General features: G+C 44.6%; 1 pseudogene across 1 annotated transcript; it reads right to left on the bottom strand.

The window, feature by feature from the left end:
• Positions 1–732: 732 nt before the first annotated feature.
• On the bottom strand, positions 733–17,690 carry LOC311632138 (hyaluronidase-3-like; annotated as a pseudogene). Its single transcript has 3 exons — positions 17,685–17,690; positions 17,376–17,455; positions 733–2,015 (listed from the first exon to the last, which is right to left on the bottom strand). The product of its transcript is annotated as a hyaluronidase-3-like (transcript).
• Between the last annotated feature and the right edge of the window lie 5,114 nt (positions 17,691–22,804).

The following is a 22,804-nucleotide window of genomic DNA, read 5'->3' as shown; positions in this document are numbered from 1 at the left end:
ATAGAACTGAAGGGCTGTTTGTGACTCAGGCAAGACACCTCAGGATCTCTCAGAAGAACCTAGACAGGACTCTGTGCGGACAGGGGCCAGGGAAGCTCAGGCTGTCTGCATTCTCTTCCTTCCGCCAGAACAAGAGCTACCGAGGAGTGAGAGGGACATGGGCAGTGGTGATGGGGCTCTGGGATTCTCCTCAAACTGTCCTTGAAGTTGCCTGCCCCTTTCACGGCTGCCCCCTCTTTTTCTCTGCTCCTTCCCTTCCTTCTGCACTGGCCCTTTGCTGTTACTGTTGACGGTTCTCCTAACTGTTCTTTCCCATCATACTGACTCAATTTCTCACATCTGCGCTGGTGCTTCTTCATCATTGTGGATTTTCTCTGTGTGTGTGTGTGTGTGTGTGTGTGTGTGTGTGTAAGAAAAAGTGGCTTTCTGATGAAAGCAAAGGACAGATAACAGTTTAGCACATACAGACCTTGGCCAAGATCTTGGGCACCCTCCTGCCCTTGGACAGGTCTCCTGCCATGTCTCCACAGATCAGTGGTATGTAGGCACAGAGCCCTGGGCTGGCAACCCTGACCCTGGGGAACCCTGACTCTTTGGGGCTGCTTCCTTGTTAGGAGGGATTAGCTAATATCACAGGGCCTCTGGCTTTGAAATGGTGTGAATGTCTTTTTCTGGCCACTTGCACTCCCCAGGGAACTTATGAAAAGTAGGGTGTGTGACTGGGAGGACTGGCTAAGCTAAATACAACAGAATCCTCCAGGACAGAGAAATGGCAGTGGGGACAAGAGGCTCACAGCAGGTGACTCTTGGCTTTGTACTGTTTTTAGGCCCAAGTTCAGGTCTAAGCTCCCAGCAGGTGGGGTCTGCCCAGCCCCAGTGGCAGGGGCAGCTGAAGGCCTCCCAAGCTCCAAGGCTGCCACCTGGCTGCAGGTGCAGAAAGGCTACCAGCGGTCCTAGGACTCGCCGGGCCCAGCACCCGTAGCGGTGGCACTGTGCTGACTACAGGCTGTGGCCACCCTGGTCACACTGATCACATAGGGGTCCAGCGTGTCCAGCAGGGAGTCGTGAAGATGCCAGCACTTCTCCTGGAACAGGAACCTCCCTGAGCTCTGGTGTGTGAGGCAGGCATGGACCAGGACAGGCAGGGATGTGGGTGCCCAGCACCTGCCACACGGAGGGCCTCCTCCAGGTGGCATTGGACAAAGGCCTGGTGGTGAGCAGGCGGCAGCCTGGGTGGGAGGTGGATGCTGGGCAACAGGGCTCCGGAGGTGGCCCAGAGAGCCAAAGCAGTTGAGTTTTGTGGGCAAAGGTGGCTGGGTGGCAGTGGCCCGTGTAATTGGAAGCCACTCTGTGCCAGCCATTGCCACAGGCCAGGAAGCAATAGAAGCCCCAGAGTCCACGGGGCTGCAGTGTCTGGCCCAGCCACAGCGTGCCCTCCATCAGTGCACGGGCTGCTGTTCAATCCAGTACAGACCTGTGGAGCTGCTCCTGGGAGCCTAGGTCAGGAATACTGGTTCTCCTCAAGCCTAGAGGATGCCTGATAGGCCTGGGGGAGGGGAGAGGGGAGGAAGTAGCCCCAGTTCCTAGCCCAAAGTGGACACTACTCTTCCCAGTCCAGCACTGCCAGCTCCCAGTCTGGTAGGCAGCCCAGGCCAGGTGGCGCCCAAGGAACAGCCTGAGGGACACCCCGTTGTGAGCTCTGCCTCTGGGCCCAAGGTAGGGATAGAGGTCGAGCTGGTTCCTGTAGAAGATGGTGATGTTCTGGCCATGGGAACTCTGGCCATGGTTGGCTGTGACGCCCAGGGCCTCTAGTGGCAGGTGCATGCCAAAGTGGGCCCCTACTGTGTGCTGAAGGTACATTCTACAGCACCGAGAGGGAATGTCCAGGGGCCTGCAGCAGGGGCTGGCCGCTCCCCAGGCACAGGGCCACCCCTAGCACCAGGGCTGGGCTAGCTGCATGGCCACGCCCCGGTAATGGGAACGTGTTGAAGCTGGATTGCAGGATGCTTGGTGTCCTGGGCTCGCACAGATCCAGATCTCACCATTGTAGATCTTGATGCCAAAGCCATCCCTGCCGAGGTAGTGAGCCCTCTCTCTATTCGAGTATTAGGCTTCTCATACTTTTGCTCTCTAATCTTCACACAGCCTCCCCATTCAATGCACTAACAACAGACTACTGCCAAGCATAGTAACAGGACATATGAATAGTTTTGCAAAGTGCCTCATGAAAGAGTAAAAGAGGCTCATCTCTAATTCCTTTGCTATTGGAGGATTCTCTATTTCATACCCCTTTGCTTATGGCTCATTTTCCACATTCATTAAAAAAAAAAAATTCACATTCTTAACTCCAGCATTACTCCTTCCAGACTGGGATTCCATGAAACCACCCAATACTCTCAGGTTTTCCTTATGAAACAGAAGCAGTAGCTTCTGTTTGTTTAAACTTAGAAAAAAATCAATGATTTCAAATTGCAAATTCAGTTAAAATTTACTTTGCTGTAATGTTGTGGGATAATATTGCCAGAGTTTGGAAGCAGAAAGCAAATGAGGCAGGAAAACAAGATAATCGAGAGGATGATAGGACAGGATCTCTGATTAGTGAAGTACAATTACACGGAATAAATACAGTATCGATTTTGTGTAAACATCACCCGCAGAAGGGGAAGAAAGGAGGGTGCTTTGTCATCTTTCCTTTTTCATTTCTATTTTTTCAAGATATTTTTAAGTTCTCTGAACTGTATTAGTTTTTTTTTTTTTTTAAATACAGTTCTGATTGAGATGATGGATATTGCTTTCCATGCCCCGGCCTTCCTTCTTTGGAAATGTATTTCTTCTGAGCCCCCATAGCTCTGTGTCAGGTCCACTCTTTGGCTATTTTTCACTGTCGGTCGGCATGATGTTATAGGTATTTGTTGTGCTCATGTCTTTACTCCTTTGCTGAATTGTGAATTTATTCAGAGTAGACACATACTCTCTGTGCTTTATCAACAGTGAATTCCTTAGTGGCATGAGTAGGTGGAGTTCTTATTTTAAGAATATGATTTTTAAAGTGGAATTATAAAGTAATTTTATAATGAGAAATATTCACATGGAATGTATATCTTGGTGACTCTGAGATAAAGAATACATACTCCATTTATATCTTTAACTAGAGGCCTAGTGCCTGCACCGTTTTCAATCTGGGACCTCTCGAGGGATGTCTGACTGCCCATAGGATCGAGCCTAAATGGGCAGTCAGATATCCCTCTCAAAATCCAGGACTGCAGGCTCCCAACTGCTTGCTTGCCTGCCTTCCTGATTTCCCATAACAGCTTCTGCCTGCCAGCCTGATCACCCCCTAACCACTCCCCTGTCAGCCTGATTGGTGCCTAACAGCTCCCCTGCCAGCCTGTTTGCCCCTAACTGCCCTCCCCTGCAGGCCTGGTTCCCGCCCCCCCAAATGCTCTCCCCTGCAGCCTGGGTCCCTCCTAACTGCCCTTCCCTGAAGGCCTGGTTGCCCCCAACTTCCCTCCTCTGCCAAGGGTAAGCTCAGTAAAGAATATGCCATTTTGCCCTGGCCAGGTGGTTCAGTTGGTTGGACCATCATCCCATACATCAAAAGGTTGTAGGTCCAATTCCCAGTCAGGGCACATATCTAGGTTGTGGGTTTGCTCCTCCTTTGGGGCCCAGGTGGGAAGCAACTGATCAATGTTCCTCTCTCTCTCTCTCTCTCTCTCTCTCTCTCTCTCTCTCTCTCTCTCTCTCTCTCAAATTAATAAAAACAGTTCCATTTTAACTGCAGTTTGAAAATTCATTTTGAAATGTGTCAATAGAATAAGTGAGAAGTTACAGTCTTCTGATTTGAACAAAGGTAAATTGTCCTTTTTTGGTTTGGTCATCTTTAAACTTAATTAAAGAACCGAAAGAAAATTCTTAGAAAGATAGAAATGTGAAATAGAAGTGACAAAGATGAACAATAAAGTCAATAGACACCAAGAAGCAAATTATAACAAAAATTTTCAGGTCATTTAAACTTATTAATTAGCAGGAAGAGTAATTTTTATTTCACTCATTTAGAAAGAAATATTGACTAGAAATAATGAACAGCACATGTTTTGATAATGCAATTAATGAAGAGGAGTGAATATGAGCATATTGGGAAAAGATTTAAGCTATTTGCTTATGTGACACAGATCAAAGATCACATGAAATTCCTAAGTCACTATAGTCAGGCAAACAGGTTTGTGAGTGTTGTTAACTCAGTGATGTTGATTAAAGATTAGTCATTGACAAGAAAAGTTAAAATACTTTAAAATCTTATGGCTCCAATATGAAAGAAACTTGATTAAGCTTTTATCCAAATTTGACAATCTTAAGGACTTACCTTGTAGCATCTGTAATGAGTTGTGAAGCTGGAAGATATTTCCCTAACTATCTATATACACTGAGTGGCCAGATTATTGTGATCTCAGTGTATATGATCTCTGAATGCATAATAATCTGGCCACTCAGTGTATAATTGTCCCCTCGACCAGTAGATGGACCAGCAGGCAGGCCGGCCAACCGCCCATGTCCCTTCCCCATGGTCAGGCTGGCTGGACCCTACCCATTCACGAATTCATGCACCAGGCCTCTAACACACACACACACTGTATATACACTGAGTGGTCATATTATTATGTGTTCAGAGATCATAATAATCTGGACACTCATTGTATATAAAACCCTAATATGCAAATAGACCAAACAGCGGAATAACCGAACAACTGATTGCTATGACGTGCTCTGACCACTAGGAGGCGCACTCAGAACATGGTGGGTGTTGGCAGCAGGCAGCAGAGCACGGAACATGGTGGACATCAGCCATGGTGGGATGGTGGATCAGGCAAATGGGGCACCAGGCCAAGGTGGGGTGCCGGTTGCTGACATCAGGGCAAGCCTCTGGTGGTTACTGAAAATTTTTGCTCCCACGTACCACGGTCCTGCTAGACGCTCACACTGCTGCCGGTGCTGGAGCCATTGCTCGCATTCGCTGCCAGCGTCTGGTGCAGGCCCAGATCACTCGGCACCATCAGCAGGTGCAAGCAGTGGCTGCCACCCCAATTGCCCCTGAGGGCTTCTTCACCTCCCCCTGATCCTGAGAGGTGATTGGCGTAGCAGCCACCGCTTGCACCAGCTGACAGTGCCCACCCCACTTGCATGCGCTGCTGGCGCTGGGCCCAATTGCTCTGCACTGTCAGCGGGTGCGAGTGGGGCTGGAGCTGTTAGTGCATGGGAGTGGTGGTAGGAGTGGGGCTGCTGGCAGACAGGGGACTGGAGGCTGTGATGGGAGGGGCCAGGCGGTAGCTCTGAGGATGGGCTGAGACCAGCCTTGTGCCCACCACAGCCTCTTAGCCCACAGTTCCTTTCACGGTGCAGGAATTCGTGCACTGGGCCCCTAGTCAATAATAAAAGCAAGTTTTGATCAGCCACAATACAGGAAAGATAAATTATCTTTCGTTCTCTTTATATAGAATATGTAGCCAAAAATGCAAGAAAAAAATATGGTAGAGTTATATCAGAGAGATGACAAAAATTCCTGTGATTTTTCCAATTTTATGATATTTGTAATACTTTTACATTTGTAATTTGTGGCAATTTCTTTCCTCATTCTAAGTCAGTAGTTTTCAACCATGTGCTGCCAAGAATTTTTAAAACATGCAATACCTTACAATTTGGTTAGGAGCACTGACCTCTTTTTTTTTTTTAGATTATCAAATTAAAAAATGACAACAGCCAGCACAACAATAGCCATCAGATGTGAATGCTCTGTCTTGAACCATAAATATATAGGTCATATACCCTGTTTCCCAGAAAATAAGACAGTGTCTTATATTAATTTTTGCTCCCAAAGATGCGCTAGGTCTTATTTTCAGGGGATGTCTTATTTTTCCATGAAGAAGAATATTGTACACATTTATTGTTAAATGAAAATAAAGGAAATTTATTACCTGTATACGGTACAGTAGTACGGTAGTTGTCAACACAAACCAGACAAACTGAATCCTACAGTATCAAGAATTTACTCATTTATTCAATGACAATCATGTCATCATCTTCTGGAACATCATCATAACAATCCAATTCTTGAATTTCCTGGTGAATTTCTTGTGACTCCATTTCTTTCATAATCAGTGGACCAAATCTCTCATGTTTAGCAATAGTACTGACTTTAAATGAGTACTTCTTGTCAAGGTAGCCTGTTTGCAATGCATTTGCAATGCAACTGTCAGTGATTTTCTCCCATGAGTTCTTCACCCAAGTCACAACTTCTTGCAGTTTAGGTTTGACAAAGTTTCCACGCTGATTTCTCTCCATTCTATTTTCAATGTAGTCATTAATTTCCATGCGCAAATTGTCTTTGAATGGCTTGTTCATTGCAATATCAAGAGTCTGGAGATAGGCCGTCATTCCTGCGGGAATCATTATCTGATCTATTTTTCTTTCGTGAAGAAATGTCTTCATGTCTTTATCGCAGTTAGTGCTGGCTGCATCCCAGACTAGCAGACCTCTTTGGCTCCCTCACATAACAAGTGGCAGCATTAAATCGACCCACTTCTTTATAACTGCTTGTATAGCCCAGGCTTTTTCACTTTCAAGAATAAAAACACCCAAAACACGTTCAATCTTTTCCTTCTTGCCCTTAGAAATGATTAAAGGTGGGATTTTAGTGCCATCCAGACGAATTGCCAAAATACAGGAAACACATGCACTTTCGTAAGCAGTGGAGGGAATGTACACTAAGGAGGCACCCCACTGTTCAATTGTTGTTTGAGATGATTGGCCCATAAACACTGCGGTTTCATCCATAGCAATCATGTTGGAAAGATTGTATTTAGAGAAGTCAGCATCATCAATAAAGGACTTGAATGCAAGTGCTCGCTTAATAACTTAAGCATCTTCCAATCTAAACAATGTTGTAGATCTTCTTAAAGACAGTTCACTTCACTGAAGGAAATTATCCAGCCAGTGTTGTGATGCTTTGAAGTCTTTGGGGGCTATGTCAAACTGTGGTGCCATTGCAAGGGCAAATTCTTGAATCTGAGCCCTATTCACAACCAAAGCCTTTGTTCTCCTGTCATTTCCCTTGTCCACTTGTTCAATGTGGTTACCATACTCTGCTCGCCATTTTCAGACCAATCGGATACTCAACATTTTCTCTTTGCAGAAAGCAGTAAGATTTTGGCCCCAAGAGTCTTCCATGATTCCTTTCTGTACTCCATGGAGTAGCTTTTTCTTTTTGCGCTCATTTCTACCGGTAAAAAAAAGGAATTGGAGTATCAAGGTAGGGGGAGGGGGATCACTTAAAATGACACAGGGGGGATCAGAGGGGGGAATCAAAATGGCACAGGAGAATCAGAGGGGGGATTACCATTTTATTAACCCCTTTGATCCTCCTGTGTCATTTTGATTGCCCCCTCTGATCCTCCTGTGTCATTTTAAGTGATCCCCCTCCCCCCACCCTTGTGCCACTGATCACCTTCACCAGACATCCCCCCCTACCCCTTTATCAGACATTTACCCCCTGGGGCCTGCCTGGGGACTGTCACTGGGCTTGCTGGGGCCTGGATCTGGGCTGGAGCAGGGTCTGCTACTGACTGAGAACCTTCAGTCATCATGAGGGCAGCCGCGAGCATCAGGTAGCGTCACTCACCACCTTTGCCACATCCCATCCGCTCTAATCCTCCTGTTCTACACGCATCTGCGAAAGTCTCCTCTCTCCCACCCCAGCGTGTTCACCACTCACTCAGACCTCTGCTCTGCCTCCACACAGCAGTGATGTCAGGACTCCACATAATGTCACTGGTTGCTAGATGCCAGTCGGGGCGGCCCTAGCAACCAGTTTATGGTAAATTAATTTTCATTCTGAGACAGTTGTCACTGGTTGCTAGATGCCAGTCGGGGCGGCCCTAGCGACCAGTTTATGGTAAATTAATTTTCATTCTGAGACAGAGCCTAGGGGGGCCTTATTTTCAGGAGGATGCCTTATATTTCACTCAGAAGGAAACCTGTAAGTAGGTCTTATTTTCAGAGGATGTTTTATTTTCGGGGAAACACAGTAATAGAGCTGTATCTTATTGGTCATGTCACATAACAAGGTTGCATCTAATTGGTTAATTCTTGGTACCAGAAATTCTTATATACAAATATAGACACCTGGTTTTTTAAAAAGTCACTTTGGAGCAAAAGGAGTAGGTGGCTCATTATTATGTCTTTTGTTTAGTAAATAAAGCAACATCATACCAAGTTTTTGTTTTTTTTTTGTGTGTGTGATTTTTTTGTCAGATTAGTGCAGGGTTTTCTGCACTAATAGCCTCTCAAAGCACAGTTTTCTAAAGCTGGCAAGGGGTCAAGAAAGGAGGCAGCTTGCACGATTCTGAGGACCAGAGGGTTGGTTTTCCACTTGGATTCTTTGAGTCTAGGCATCTGCTGAAATTTATTTATAGGTTTACAGAAAGGGTCTTGGTTATTCTACAGCAGAAGCCCAGTGTCCTGGCTTTGGTCCAGCTTTTGAAAGCTGAAATGTTTGACCCTTTTGGTTTTATTTTAAGACTGTGCTCTACTGGTGGAATCAAATGAGGAAGCAGTGAATTGTGAGCACAATGCTTTTTTTAAAAATATATTTTTTATTAATTTTTTTACAGAGAGAAAGAGAGAGGGATAGAGAGTTAGAAACATCGATGAGAGAGAAACATCAATCAGCTGCCTCTTACACACCTCCTACTGGGGATGTGCCCGCAACCAAGGTACATGCCCTTGACCGGAATCAAACCTGGACCTTTCAGTCTGCAGGCCTTCGCTCTATCCACTGAGACAAACCGGTTTTGGAGACAATGCTTTTTGCTGTTTTTGTTGTTTTTTGAATATTGATGACTTGGTCAGAAGTCTGAAAATCTTTCCCAGAATCTCCTCTTGTGCTGTGAATTTGTTTTTGACACCCAACATCTCACTGACAGACTGTCAGTTCTGGGGCTTCCTCTTGAACAAACCCAGACACATTCTGAGCCCCTTCAGGGCAAGTCCTAGAAGCAGCAGGGTGCCTTGTACTCAGTAGGTGCCCAGTAAATATTTCTCAAGTGAATGAATGAATGCTGAATGAAGGACTATCTAAGTCAACAGCATTCTCAAGACAAAGAAGGAGGCCTCTCTAGCAAATAAATTTGTATGGTATTTATTTAAGGCATACTGAGGAAGACTCTGTTAAACGAAGTTTATTTAAAAAGTAAATGTGTCTTGAGAGTAAACCAGTTTGCATGTTGATATAGAATAAAGTGCTTTGCAGCTCGAGATGCATTTCTCCAAGTGAGAAACATTTAAATACATGCCAAGGTAATTGAGATGTTTGGTAAAGTCAGTAGAGGCCCATAATTCAGCCCATGGGATTTATAAGACAGAGACTCTGGCCTCTAGACCCAGTTCTGACGTGTATAGGCTTGTGGTCTTGCCTAAATTACCTAAGCTCTCTTATTCCTGTAATGGGAATAGTAATAATGACTTCATAGGGTTGTTGGGAAGATTGAATTAGATAATGCTTGGTACAGAGTAAGTGCTGAATAAAAATTTCTCCCCCTTCCCCCTCCCCCCCTCTTTTCTTCCCTGCTCAATGACCTTGGCATTGGTGTTTTCTCTTGCTCACTTCCTCAGTTGGTTTTCCCTGGAAGCAAATTAGAGTCTGGGCAACTTTTTGGAGGTCATTGTTCAGCCCTACCGGACAATAACATTTTTGCATAACCTTTGGATAGTCAAAGAGGAAACACATACAGATTTATGTCCCTACGTTTCACACACGGGTCCAGCACTTACCGTTTTGCTCATTTAATGAGTGGCCATTCCTTTCCCACACCCTCATGCCCCCAGGTTGGATTTCACCAGCATTTCAAGCCCTCTGGGATTGCTCTGTGCTCTTTGCTCTCCTTGGGATGCAAGCCTACTTTTATTTTCCTCTTCAGAGATTTTACCAGGTGAGAAATTGACATTGAAAGACAGTTTCCTAAGGGCTTGGGCCTTGAAGGTGACTGACTTTTTAAAATCTATTTGTGACTTCGAAAAGCCGAACAAAACTCACCCTAACGGAGAGCCCACGGGCTCTCAAGCGGCCCTTTCTCCTGGCTCCTCCATGACAACCCAAGGTCAAGCTCATTCGTGGTGATGGCTGGATTTTGCTCATTTTGTACATTATTTATGTAACATGGGGGCTGTGAGGGAGTGTGGCTGTAGATGATTCATAGGCACAAGCAGTTAGAAACAGATTGCAGAACCCAGCTCCCTTACTGGGGTGTCCCCCACCCTCCGCCCCCCAAGCTACTTCATATGCTACTTCTTGCATGTCCTGCAGTGCTACTCAGGCTACATGCAGTCCTTGTTTCATCTCTCCCCCACTCCCCCCGCCCGCCTGCGCGCCCCCCCACCTCCCCCCCCAGCCCTCCAAAACCCCTATGGAGCAGCGGCACACTGACCCTTTAGGGACTCTTTAGAGACTCAACCTGCAACAGATTCTGGGGACTTACCTACCTCGCAAGATGGAATTCTCACGGAAAAAAAAAAAAATCTAAACCATAAAAAGGCATAAGGAATTCTGAAAAAGTTATGATGACTACTTCAGTGCCTATTTTTTGAAATACCAAGTTCTTAAAAAAAGTTGCTTATTTTTGTGCTGTTGCCCCTGCTTTCCTCGGCTGTGCCTGGCACCTGCCTGTTGGGAAGTCCGATGCCTGGCAGCATGCTGCTTTCTCATGGCTGAACGGCAAAGGAACCTCTTCTCAACGTCTTAGATGTTTTGTCTCACCTGGAAGGCCTGCTTTCAGGTGACATTCAACATTGTCTAGTATCCTGGGGAGAACGCAGACTGTGGACTCAGACAACCTTTGGTCAAATTTTTTAACTATTAGATCTGTGTATCAGTTATCTATTGTGAAGGTCATGCCGTGGAACAAAACCCACCAAAAGCTCCATGGCATACAAAGCATTGATTGCTCATGCTTCAGGGTGGTCAGCTGAGCAGCTCTGTTGATCTTAAACAAGCTTATTCAACACTAGCTGACCACTCATCCAGGATGGTCTAGGCTGGGGTAATGGGGTGTCTTGACCCTGTGCCACATAGCTCCTATCCTCTAGCCCAGTGGTTGGCAAACTCATCAGTCAACAGAGCCAAATATCAACAGTACAATGATTGAAATTTCTTTTGAGAGCCAAATTTTTTAAGCTTAAACTTCTTCTAACGCCACTTCTTCAAAATAGACTTGCCCAGGCCATGGTATTTTGTGGCAGAGCCACACTCAAGGGGCCAAAGAGCCGCATGTGGCTTGCGAGCCACAGTTTGCCGATCACGGCTCCAGCAGGCTGGTCTGGGCATACTTCCTTGGCTTGGCAGGTCAAGAGTGAGAATAGGCCCATTCACACAAGTACTTTTAAAGCCTTGGGCAGTGCATCATATTTGCTAACATCTCATTGGCTAAATAAAGTCAAATGGCTGAACCCAGAGTTGGAGTCAATGGACATACATATTTACATAGCAAAGGGCTTAGAAAACAGGAAGAGGTGAAGAACTGGGTTATTTTAATAATATATTACACTGAGTGACCATGGGAAAATTAACTGACCTCTCTGAGCTCAATTTTCCCTTTCTTTTGAAATAGAGCTGATGACTCCTAGCCATGAAGCTTGTGTGAGGATCAAATGGGAGAACTGGGATGAATAGGTGTGATTAATGGCTACTTAAACTTACAAAAGTGCTATGGAACTTGAAACTGATATTAACCAGTTTTCCAGGCTAAGGAGGGTAAATACACATTACTGTGGCTAGTTTCTCCATTAGCAGATTAGCTATTGCATTAGTCAAGGTTCTTTAGAGAAATAGAATCAATAGGATGTCCCTCTCTCTCTCTCTCTCTCTCTCTCTCTCTATATATATATATATATATATATACACACACACACACACACACACACATATATATATTTTTATATATGTATATATGTATATGGATATACATATATACAGATATATGTATATATGTGTCGGTATATCCATATTCATATTTATATTCATATCCATATCTATCTATACAGAGATATTTATTTTAAGGAGTTGATTTTAGAGGCTTCGTGGGCCCAAAATCTGACGGGGATGCTGGCTGGCTGGAGACTCGGGAGAGAGTTGCAGTTCAAGTTCAAAGGCAGTCAGTTGGCAGAAGTCCATCCTGCTCAGTGGAGTCTTGGTTCTCTTAAGGTCTTCAGCCATTTGGATGAGGCCCACCCACATTATGGAGGGCAGTCTGCTTTACTCAGAGTTCACCGATTTAAATGTTAATCTCATCCAGAAACTCTCTCAAAGAAACATTCCACATAATGTTTGACCAAATACCTCGGCACCATGACCTAGCCAAGTTGACATACAAAATTAATCATCACAGGTACTAAAGATATAGTTCTATAATTAATTATGCATTTAACACATTCAACGAGTATTTAATGACTGTTTACTATGTGCCTGGAACTATATTTATCCATTGCAATATAGCAGTAGTAAATAATTAGCCCTGCCTTGAAAGGACTTTTTGCATGTATTATTTCATTCAATCCCCACAAAAACCTGATAGGCAAGCATTTTTGTCCCTGTTGTACAGATGAGGAAGACGAGGTTTACAGAGATCAAGTTAGCTGTTCATATAATAAATGCAGGGCCTAAATCCTTTTCTGCCTGATGGCAAGCCCCGGCTGCTGGTGGCTTCACCTTTCACTCTTGTACTGTGGCTTCTCCCAGACAGGAGCGTGGAAGAGGAGCAGGACAGAGGGAGCCTGAGGTCAGCCTAGATTCAGGGGTCCTCAAACTTTTTAAAGTGGGGGCCAGATCACGGTCCCTCAGAGAGCTGGAGGGCCGGACTATGTGAACTACTAATTCCTACTGTAACACCTTGGCTGCGCTCACTGCCCAAAAAACCTGGCGGGCAGAATCAGACTCCCCTGGGGGCTGCATGTGGCCCGCGGGCCGTAGTTTGAAGACCCCTGGGTGACACGGGGGGAAATTTGGGAGAGCTCTGCTGCTCTCTGAGACACACATGCTCACTTGCCCCTGCTGGCTGGTATGTGTGGCCTGTTCCCGAGCCTCTGGGATATACGCGCAAACAGGCCACCAGCTTATCCTGGAGTCTGCAGGTCCAACTCAGCACCATCATCTTATAAATAAAGGGACAAACGAGTGTGTATGCAGATAGAGGGAGGGAAGATGTGAGCCCTTTCAGGAAAGTCGCTTCTCATCCACTTTGTTCAGGGACATGCTCTGGGGATGTACAGACATATACATGTAATATTTTCAGATTTTATCTGCTTCCAAACTGCTCACAGCATGGGGTGCAGATGGAGCTATATGCTAATGGGTGTGACAAAACAAGCTCCCCACTTAAGGATTGCACTATGCATGTTTAGAGCAAGCTATCTGCTAAGGGACTTCTCTCCCTAGCAGTTAGCTCTGGGCCACACGTGGCTATGCACCCATGACCCCTTGGCCTGGGGTGTGCTGGCCAAAAGCCTGACCCGGCCCACAGATGAAGACCTTGGAGGTAGGGGGGTGGGGAAAAGGGGCACTTTATATAAGTGATTTTTAGACAGATGGGAGATTTATTTTATGTAAGAAGCAGTCTTTCTTGAGCAGAGATGTAGGTTCTTTTGTAAACCTGTGCTAGAAAAGTCTTTGTTGCTGCCATGCTGCGTTTCTAAATGCCCCATTATTTCCATGATAATTGCTCATCGGAGTGTTGAGCTGCATCTGGGCCATTTATTGCTCATACAGAGGCTCCACTCAGTGCCAGTTCAATCCCCCCAACCCCCGCCCCAGTTCTGACGATGCCACCTGAAGGGTCTCGAGCCCGGTGGAAACTGGAGCAGTGGTTTAGAGAATGGACAGGTGGATGTTCACAGCATGGGGCAGTGGGGAGACTGAACAAAGCCGGCTCAGAGTAGCAGTTTTCAAGGTGTTCCCATGGATGGTCCAGCTTCTGGAACCATTGAGCTTTGTATCTTGGCCTTGTTAGAGTCCACCATGGAGAGAACCCTCTTCCGTGGACCATAGCTCAGGGACTTAAAGGGAGGAGAGGTTGGCCTCCTGGATATGCTTCAGGCTGAAGCATTCTGCGTGTAACAAGGAAAACACCGGCGTGGGTCATGTGTTTCCTGTGCCACTGTAATCAAGGTGAATTACTTACACTGGCTGTTAATCAGTGATAAGCAAGTGAAACTTGGTCTTCTCCAGCAGGAAGCAGGTTATGTGAGCTTGCTGCTCCGTAGGATGAGATTTTTCCAAGAAAGAATAAGGTGGTTGGAACTAGTTATGTGTGGAGAGTAAGGAAGTATGGGAATGGGTAGTCTCCTTGGGTATGGGTTTTTGTAGGCACTGGGACAATTTTGTTCATCTCTGCACAGTCAGTGCACTGCACTGAAAGGCACACGACAAATTACATGTTTGATAGATGGATGAGTGACCATATTTAGACCAGCCAGAATGGGGGCAGCCTCAACAAAAATAGTCCTTACCAACTGTCCACAGTACAGCATATGACTCAAGTTCCTGGGGACAACTATCTCAGGGAACGAGGAGGGTCACAGAACTTGCTGGTTTTTGTCTCTGGTCCCTTCCTGCTGCCAGTCATAGAAAATTGAAGTACAAGTTTCCTTCTCTGGCTTGTCCATCTGCATCCTTGGAACTCTGCCTTTCCCCGTGAGTAGCCCGTCGTTTCTCATCTCTGCTTTTGCATGCATGTTGTCACCTCTGCCTGAAAGTCTCCCCCATCCACCTGGTGGGCCTCTCATGTGGCCTCCGATCCCAGGTCCCCTGCTTCTATATGGTCCTCGGGTGGAGGGAGCCCTCAGGCTGCAGAGCCAGCCTGCTTGGATTCCCACCCTGGGGCTACTTGTGACATTGGCACGTTTCCCAAGTCACCTAAAAATTCTGAACCTCTACTTTTCATCTGGAAAACAGAAAATATCAATAGTACACAAATCAGAGGATTGCTATACAATTAAATTATGGAGCACACATCAAGTACAGAACAGAGCCCGGACACAGCACTACATGCCCATCAACCACCATCTCTATGGTTCCTTCTCTTCTGTACCCTAGAGCTGCTTTCTCCTTTGTCACTCCTCACCACTTTGTTGCGTCTCTTTCCAACTTATCGCCGTGGCTGGCCCACTTCCTTATACAAGAGCTCTCAGGGTTTCCAGGGTTTCAAAACCCCATAGCAGAATTCAAGGCTTTCCATTTTCTAGGCCAATCAATTTTGACAGCGTGTTTTCCCCACACTTCCTGTGCCACCTCTTCTTCCCGCCTACATGTGATCTCTGTTCCTAAGCAAGTTCTGGGCCCTCTCACTTCCTGTTCTGGCAGACCTGCCCTTCTGTCCTTCCCCTACTTCCAGGCCTGTCCTTCTGTCCTTCCCCCACCTCTGCCTGCCCAGACTTTGGTGTGTGGGGGTAGGGTGGGGAGCAGAAGCCTGCAGGCCAGGCTGGCCTTCCTTGATCTGCAAGCTTCATATACTGTTGGTTCTGGAGGTCAGACTGCACTAGCTTTCAGAAAGGCAGTGCATCCTTGGATCGTATTCTGTATTTCACTTGTAGGAAAGTGAAACCCATCAGCTTTCAAGCTTATAAAAGGTTAATGCTCCCTCATTGCCCAAAGTGTCCTGATTTGCCCGACTCCTTGTGACGCTGGTTTCATTACACGGAATTTGGTTACTGCAAGGGCCAGCAGGGGTCATCTTGAGGGATTTTCAATTTAGAAAATAATGAAGGTGACTGCTTATGCTGTCACGGGGAGTCACTGAATCTTATTGCCCCTGAATACATATCGCTTTTAAAGTCACTATTTAATGACTCAGATGTAGCAGAAAATACTTATCATATAATGTTAGGTGAAAGAAGTCAGAATGCAAAGTCGCATTAACAATATGATTATAACTATGTATGGATTTCATAGATTAGAACAAGAAAAGGCTGTGGGCAAGTGACAATGGCTTGGTTAGTTGGGGACGTGGGATTAGAGGCAACTTTTTCTTCTTTTTGCATTTGTGCTAATGTTTCAACTACCATGCAAAATTAAAATATCATTGGGATATTATATTAACAACTAGTGCCCTAGTGCAAGGATTCGTGCACATTGAAGGGAAATTAATTAGAAGGTGGCCAGAGGGGCAGGACTGGGCGAGATGGGCTGGACACACCCTGGAGCCAACCTCCCTCAGTCCCTGCCAACATCCTCCAAGGGGTCCAGATTGCAAGAGGGCGGTTCTTGGATGATGCACCCAGGAATCGGGCTCCCTCCTCTCTGGTTTTGGGGTGCATCACTCGAGAACCACGGCTGTCAAGTCATTGCAGCTCAGCAGCTCCTGCATTGAGCATCTGCCCCTGGTGGTCAATGCACGTCATACCTACCAGTAGGATGGTTGGATGATCACTTAGTCTTTTATATATATACTAGAGGCCTGGTGCACAAAATTCATGCATGGGGGGAGGGGGAGGGAAGGGTCCCTTCAGCCTAGCCTGCACCCTTTCCAATCAGGAACCCTTGGGGGATGTCTGACTGCTGGTTTAGGTCCAACCCCTGGGATTGGGCTTAAACTGGCAGTTAGACATCCCTCTCACAATCCTGGACAGCTGGCTGGCTCCTAACTGCTCACCTGCCTGCCTGATTGCCCCTAACTGCCTGCCCGCAGCCCGCCCCCCCCCCCCACCAGCCTGATCACCCCTAATTGCTTCTGCCTGCTGGCTTGGTTGCCCCACGAAGCCTGTTCAGTCATCTGTCTGGTTGTTCTGGTAGTGATGGCCCCTGGTGCGCGTTCTCTCTCTCTCTCTCTCTCTCTCTCTCTCTCTCTCTCTCTCTCTATATATATATATATATATATATATATATATAGATAGATAGATAGATAGATAGATATAGATAGATAGATATAGTGATATAGTGATATAGTGATATAGTGATATAGTGATATAGTGATATATAGATATAGTGATCAGTGCATGACCAATTTGAGCCCCAGAGCTCTGCATCATCTCATTTAATCCTCCCAGTACATCTGTAAGGCAGGATGTGTAATCCCTGGTAAATGGGGTGAGGGAGTAAAGGAATCTCCCCGAGTGTCACATCCTCTGTGGGGGCAGACAAGCACCCTCTCACTTTCAATCTATCCTCTCAACCATGCTTCTTTCTTAGTAAAGCCAAACCAAACAACTTTTTGTGAATCAGTAATAAAGCTTATTATAGAACAAGCAGAGAATACAGAAAAGGACAAAACACTAAGATAAAAAAAAAAATAGTCTTGGTGTGAACTCCCTGAAACCCATAGTTGATCTTTCGGACATACCTTCCCGGGCCAGTAACTCCTCTAGGGCTGTGGTTCTCCTGCAAATCCTTCACAAGGAACCTGTAGGATGTTTTTCTTATCTGGGAAGTAGAGAGGAAGGAGAAATACTTTGTTCTTAAGCCTTAGTCTTGAGACTAGAGTTTAGAAGATCATAAAACTACTGATGGGTGGCAGAATTTCCTCTCTCGACACCTAAGATAAGAATGACTGAGGAATTGCAGTTTCGGATGGAATGCGCTAACGCCACCAGCAGAATGAGGCAGTGTCAAGGGCAACATTATGCTCGCGTGGCTGTTCTAGCTTTCATACTTCCATGGTCTACGGGGGAGTAGATATCTTCCAGGAATGCTTGAAAATCATTTTAACTAAAAATTGCATATCTAGCATGAAGAATGGAGACCACTTCATCCTAAAAACTCTATAAAATTATAAAGCTACTAAGTAGCATTCAGAGACTCATGGTTTCCCTATATTATTGCTGTTCTCAGGAGATAACCAGACTTTAGTAATATTTCATTTGATTAAAATAATTAATACCTTCCATACAGTTTAGGTTTATTTTTTTTTAAAAAAATATATATATTTTATTATTTTAGCAACAACTGTAATCTTCACTGGGCATTTAGTTCTCTCATACTGACAAATTTATGAGTTTTTGTGATGAGAATGCTCCTGAGCCGAGAGTTATCTTTTATTCATCCATTTATTCATTTATCTAATTCATCTAGTAAATATTTATTGAAAAGTGACCATTGGAAAAATCCCTCCTTGTGCATTTATTATAAAATTATAGTCAAGGACACTGCCTGCTATGTATATTAATGTCTATGTATGAAATCAATGTGAAAAACACCAAGCTTTCTCCTGTCTGATAATAGCCATTTATTGTTGTGTTTCCCACTTTTCTCTGGCTGCCAGAAAGTTCAGAGATGCCTTTGATCTTAATCTCAAACATCCTACAAACTTCATGGTATATTCAGCCCCTTCTCCTTTGTATGGCCCCTATTTTCTGCCGTATTAACCTTTGTATGTATCTGTTCCTTTAATACCCCACCTCAATTCTTTAAAAAAAAATGGTGAGGGGGTATAAATTCAAGGCACAATACTAGATATCCTCCTCAAATGCCCATCCATTGGTATTAGAAAAAGGGGATGGATGCACAACATTGTGAATGAAATAAATGCCCCTGGATGGCATACTTTTATGTTAGGTGAATTTTCCTTCAATAAAAAATTGAACAAGAAAAGCATATGAGTGAACTTTTGATGATGCCGATGCCGATGATGGTTCCAGTTGAACACAGATCGTTTTCCATGATGGCCAGTGGGAACCATGGGCAAGTCCTCCAGGGAATCTGCCTCGTTGCTTTAGAACAGTGGTTCTCAATCTTCCTAATGCCATGACCCTTTAATACAGTTCCTCGTGTTGTGGTGACCCCCAACCATAAAATTATTTTCGTTGCTACTTCATAACTGTAATTTTGCTACTGTTTTAGGTGATCCTGTAGTGTAGATCACCTACACGTTGAGATCCGCTGCTGCAGAGCCTAAGACCATCGGAAAACACAGATACTTACATTATGATTCATAATAGTAGCAAAATTACAGTTATGAAATAGCAACGAAAATAATGTTATGGTTGGGGGTCACCGCAACATGAGGAACTGGATTAAAAGGTTGCGGCATTAGAAAGGTTGAGAACCACTGCTTTAGAAGAACAATGATTATCATTGGCACCTGTAAAGGCAGTGGCCCCGCTGGCTTTGAGTGAGTGAACGCTCCTCCCTAACTCTATTCCTTATCTGGACATCTTAAAAAAATAAAACAATAACAGAACAGTTTGTTATTTTAAAATCATATAAGCAGAAACATTCAGTGTGGGAAAATCATAAGATAATAGTAGTACTACACCCATAAAGCCACCCATATTTCCAATAGCCAGGTAGAATCACTGTTAACTTTTTGTGTGTGCCTTCTAGACTTCTGTATTGATCTAACAATGCATGCATTCAATCATTCATCCAGCTATTTTTTTTTTTCCAGAGAGTGGTCCCCAGGACACATCTCATGATTAAATACATTTAGAAAGTGGGTCACCCTAACACCTCCTCTTGGAGATTCATGATGTACATTAGCATATTCAAAGATCTGAGAAATTTGGTAATAAAGAAGTTCATTTCACTTGAGTTATTTAGAGTTTTTCCCAATGTATTGTACTTGAGCAAGGAATTCTTACTTTCTTAACTCGGGGAACTAATGTAGTGTTTCATGGAAGCCAAGGAAATTGAGGAACATTTGCTCTTAAAGTCCAAATCATATTTAGCCTGTATAGTTATACAAGAGGGACTGTCTGAATTGATTTTAGGGTGTAAATGTCTCACCATGTGAGTTACATTCTCCAAACACACAACTTTTAATAACTGCATAGCATTCTATTGTATGGGTGTCCCATGGCCTGAAGAATCAATGCACCATCGCTGGAAGTTTGCATCTTTGCTATTTTGACTCTCAGAATGAACATTATTATTGTCTATTGATATCCCATCATATGAAGCTTTGTTTATTTGTGGAGTAGTACCTGCACAGATTCTCATGAGTGGTTTTCTTTTTAACCTCTAGTTTAAGGAACGCGATAGTGGGACACTCTGGAAAGAGAAAAAAAGAGTAAATAGTATGGGTAGAGAGAAGGGATGGTTTTGTTGCTGAATTGGATTTTTTTTTTTTAATTTTTTGCAATTAAATTTCTTTTTAATCTTGTGTCTGTGCCTATAATTCTGGCCTAGCTTCTGGCCACTCCGGGAAGGGCCAGATGTTCTGGGACTGCTGAGCTTAGGTTTCTAGGGTTTGTACATCTGGAACCTCAAGTAAGGGTTAGGAAGCTCATGGAATGTGGGAGAAATTTGTGAGGAGTGTGGACTCAACCTTTTAAAAAGCATGTTCCTGCCGAAACCGGTTTGGCTCAGTGGTAGAGCGTTGGTCTGTGGACTGAAAGGTCCCGGGTTCAATTCTGGTCAAGGGCATGTACCTTGGTTGCGGGCACATCTCCAGTGGGGGGGGGGTGTGCAAGAGGCAGCTGGTCGATATTTCTCTCTCATGGACGTTTCTAGCTCTCTATCTTTCTCCCTTCCTCTCTGTAAAAAATCAATAAAATATATTTAAAAAAAAAATAAAAAGCACGTTCCTCATTCTTTAAAAAATTTTTTTCTTTATTGATTAAGGTATTACATATGTGTTCTTATATCCTCTTTGTGCCCCACTCCCCCCTCATGCCTTCACCCCCCTGTTGTCTGTGTCTTGGTTAGGCTTATATGCATGCATACAAGTCCTTTGGTTGATCTCTTCCCTTTACCCCCACCCTCCCCTACCTTCCCTCTGAGGTTTGACAGTCTGGATGCTTTTCTGTCTCTGGATCTGTTTTTGTTAATCAGTTTACCGTATGTTGTTCATTATATTCCACAAATGAGTGAGATCATGTGATATTTATCTCTCTGACTGACTTATTTCTCTTAGCATAATGCTCTCCAGGTCCATAAATGCTGTTGCAAATGGTAGGAGTTCCTTCCTTTTTATAGGAGCATAGTATTCCATTGTGTAGATGTACCACAGTTTTTTAATCCACTCATCTGCTGATGGGCACTTAGGCTGTTTTCAAATCTCAGCTATGGTGAATTGTGCTGCTATGAACATAGGGGTGCATATATTATTTCTGATTGTTCTTCATTCTTAAAGTGCAGGAGAAGCCCCACTGATTTGGAGGAGTTCCAGGTGGTACTCCAGGAGGTGATTTTTTAGGTTGCTTTCTCTGGGAATGGATCACAAGATGAGACAATCATTCCCTTTTCTCTTTTTAAATCCTCACCTGAGGATATTTTTTTCCATTGATTTTCAGAGAGATTGGAAAGGAGGGTGGAGGAAGAGAAGGAGAAGGAAGAGGAAAGAGACAGATGTGATATGAACACATCAGTTGGTTGCTTCCCACAGGCACCAAGACTGGGGCCAGGGATTGAACCTGTAATCCAGGTATGTGCCCTTGATTAGAATCAAATCTTTGAGCCTTTGGTGCACTGGCTGATATTCTAACCACTGAGCAATGAGGGCCAGGAAAGTCATTCCCTTTTCAATTCTTGTTCAGTTTTCTTATATTTTTAAGGAGCCAGTCTCAGTTTGGGGCAGGGATATCCTCAATATCTAACATCGACTTCTCTTTTTGACAAGGAGAGAGCAGCCCTCAGTGTCAGAGTCCATGCAGGCTAAAAGTTAAGTGCCATTGTTTTGTTTTCACTGTACTTATCTTTAAAATTTATCTAATTACCTTCTGATAAGAGGCAAAAGATTCTGATAAGGTTTCTTTAAAAATAAATTTTAAAGCGGAAAAAGCAAGTAGGTATTAAGAAAAATTATAAATAACTAGAGGCCCAGTGCACGAAATTTGTGCACCGGCGAGGGGTCCCTTAGCTTGTCCTGGGCCCTCTTGCAGTCTGGGATCCCCCAGGAGATGTCCGACTGACAACAAGCTCCTACCACTGCCTCTGTGCTCACCAGCCAAGAGGCTTGCTGTGGGAGTGACTGACCACCAGCAGGGCAGCTCCTGCATTGAGCGTCTGCCCCCTGCTGGTCAGTGTGTGGCATTTCGACCGGTCATTCTGCCCTTTGGTCAATTTGCATATTAGCCTTTTATTATATAGGAGGATTAAGAGTATAAGTGATACTCAGATATGGCCAAAAACACATGACATGAGGTTTGGGGGGAAAGTGAGTTAACCCAGGTCTCATGGTCACTGGCCAGAGTGAGCTCTTCACAACTGCCTCTTTATGATGATTATTCATGGATCCATGTCTGGGTCCTCAGCCTGGTTTTCTTGCTTCTCTGTCACCTGCTTTCAACTGTCTGGGGAAGTAAGGGAGACTTCAGACAGTAGGGACATGTATTTGGGTCTTAAAAATAAGTGAACACATTTTCCACTTAATAGAGAGAGGGTACAGAGACCCTCAGGGTGGCTGACCCCCTGCACAGGTCACAGTCAACCTTTCCGTCACCAGAAGGGAAATTGCTTCTAATGGGAAGCAATAGCACTTGCAGCCAATAAATACAGAAGAATTCATTGAAAAGCAGTTTGGCCAAGGAAACTATCTGGGAATTGGAGAAATATTTCTCCTTTCTTCTCTGGTATTTGGGGCAGGAAATAGCCCTGACAGAGCCCAGCAAATAACTGCAATAAAAATCAAAGCCCGTGCACAAGACTGAGGGGAGATGTCAGCTTCGGGAAGGGGGAGAGAAAGGACTAGAAGTGGAGCAGAGCAAAGAAATGTAGTTTAAGCCCATGAGGCACAGGTGGGATTTTTATATTAAGCAAGCGAAAGACTTCAGGGGGAAAAGCGGGCCAATTTTACTTTTTATGACAGAATCAATAGAATTTAATCAAGTTTTG

This window comes from Pipistrellus hanaki (assembly GCF_964339955.1).
Source record: "Pipistrellus hanaki genome assembly, chromosome: 13".
In the NCBI taxonomy this organism is placed as follows: Eukaryota; Metazoa; Chordata; class Mammalia; order Chiroptera; family Vespertilionidae; genus Pipistrellus; species Pipistrellus hanaki.
This window is presented reverse-complemented; position numbering and strand designations above follow the sequence as displayed.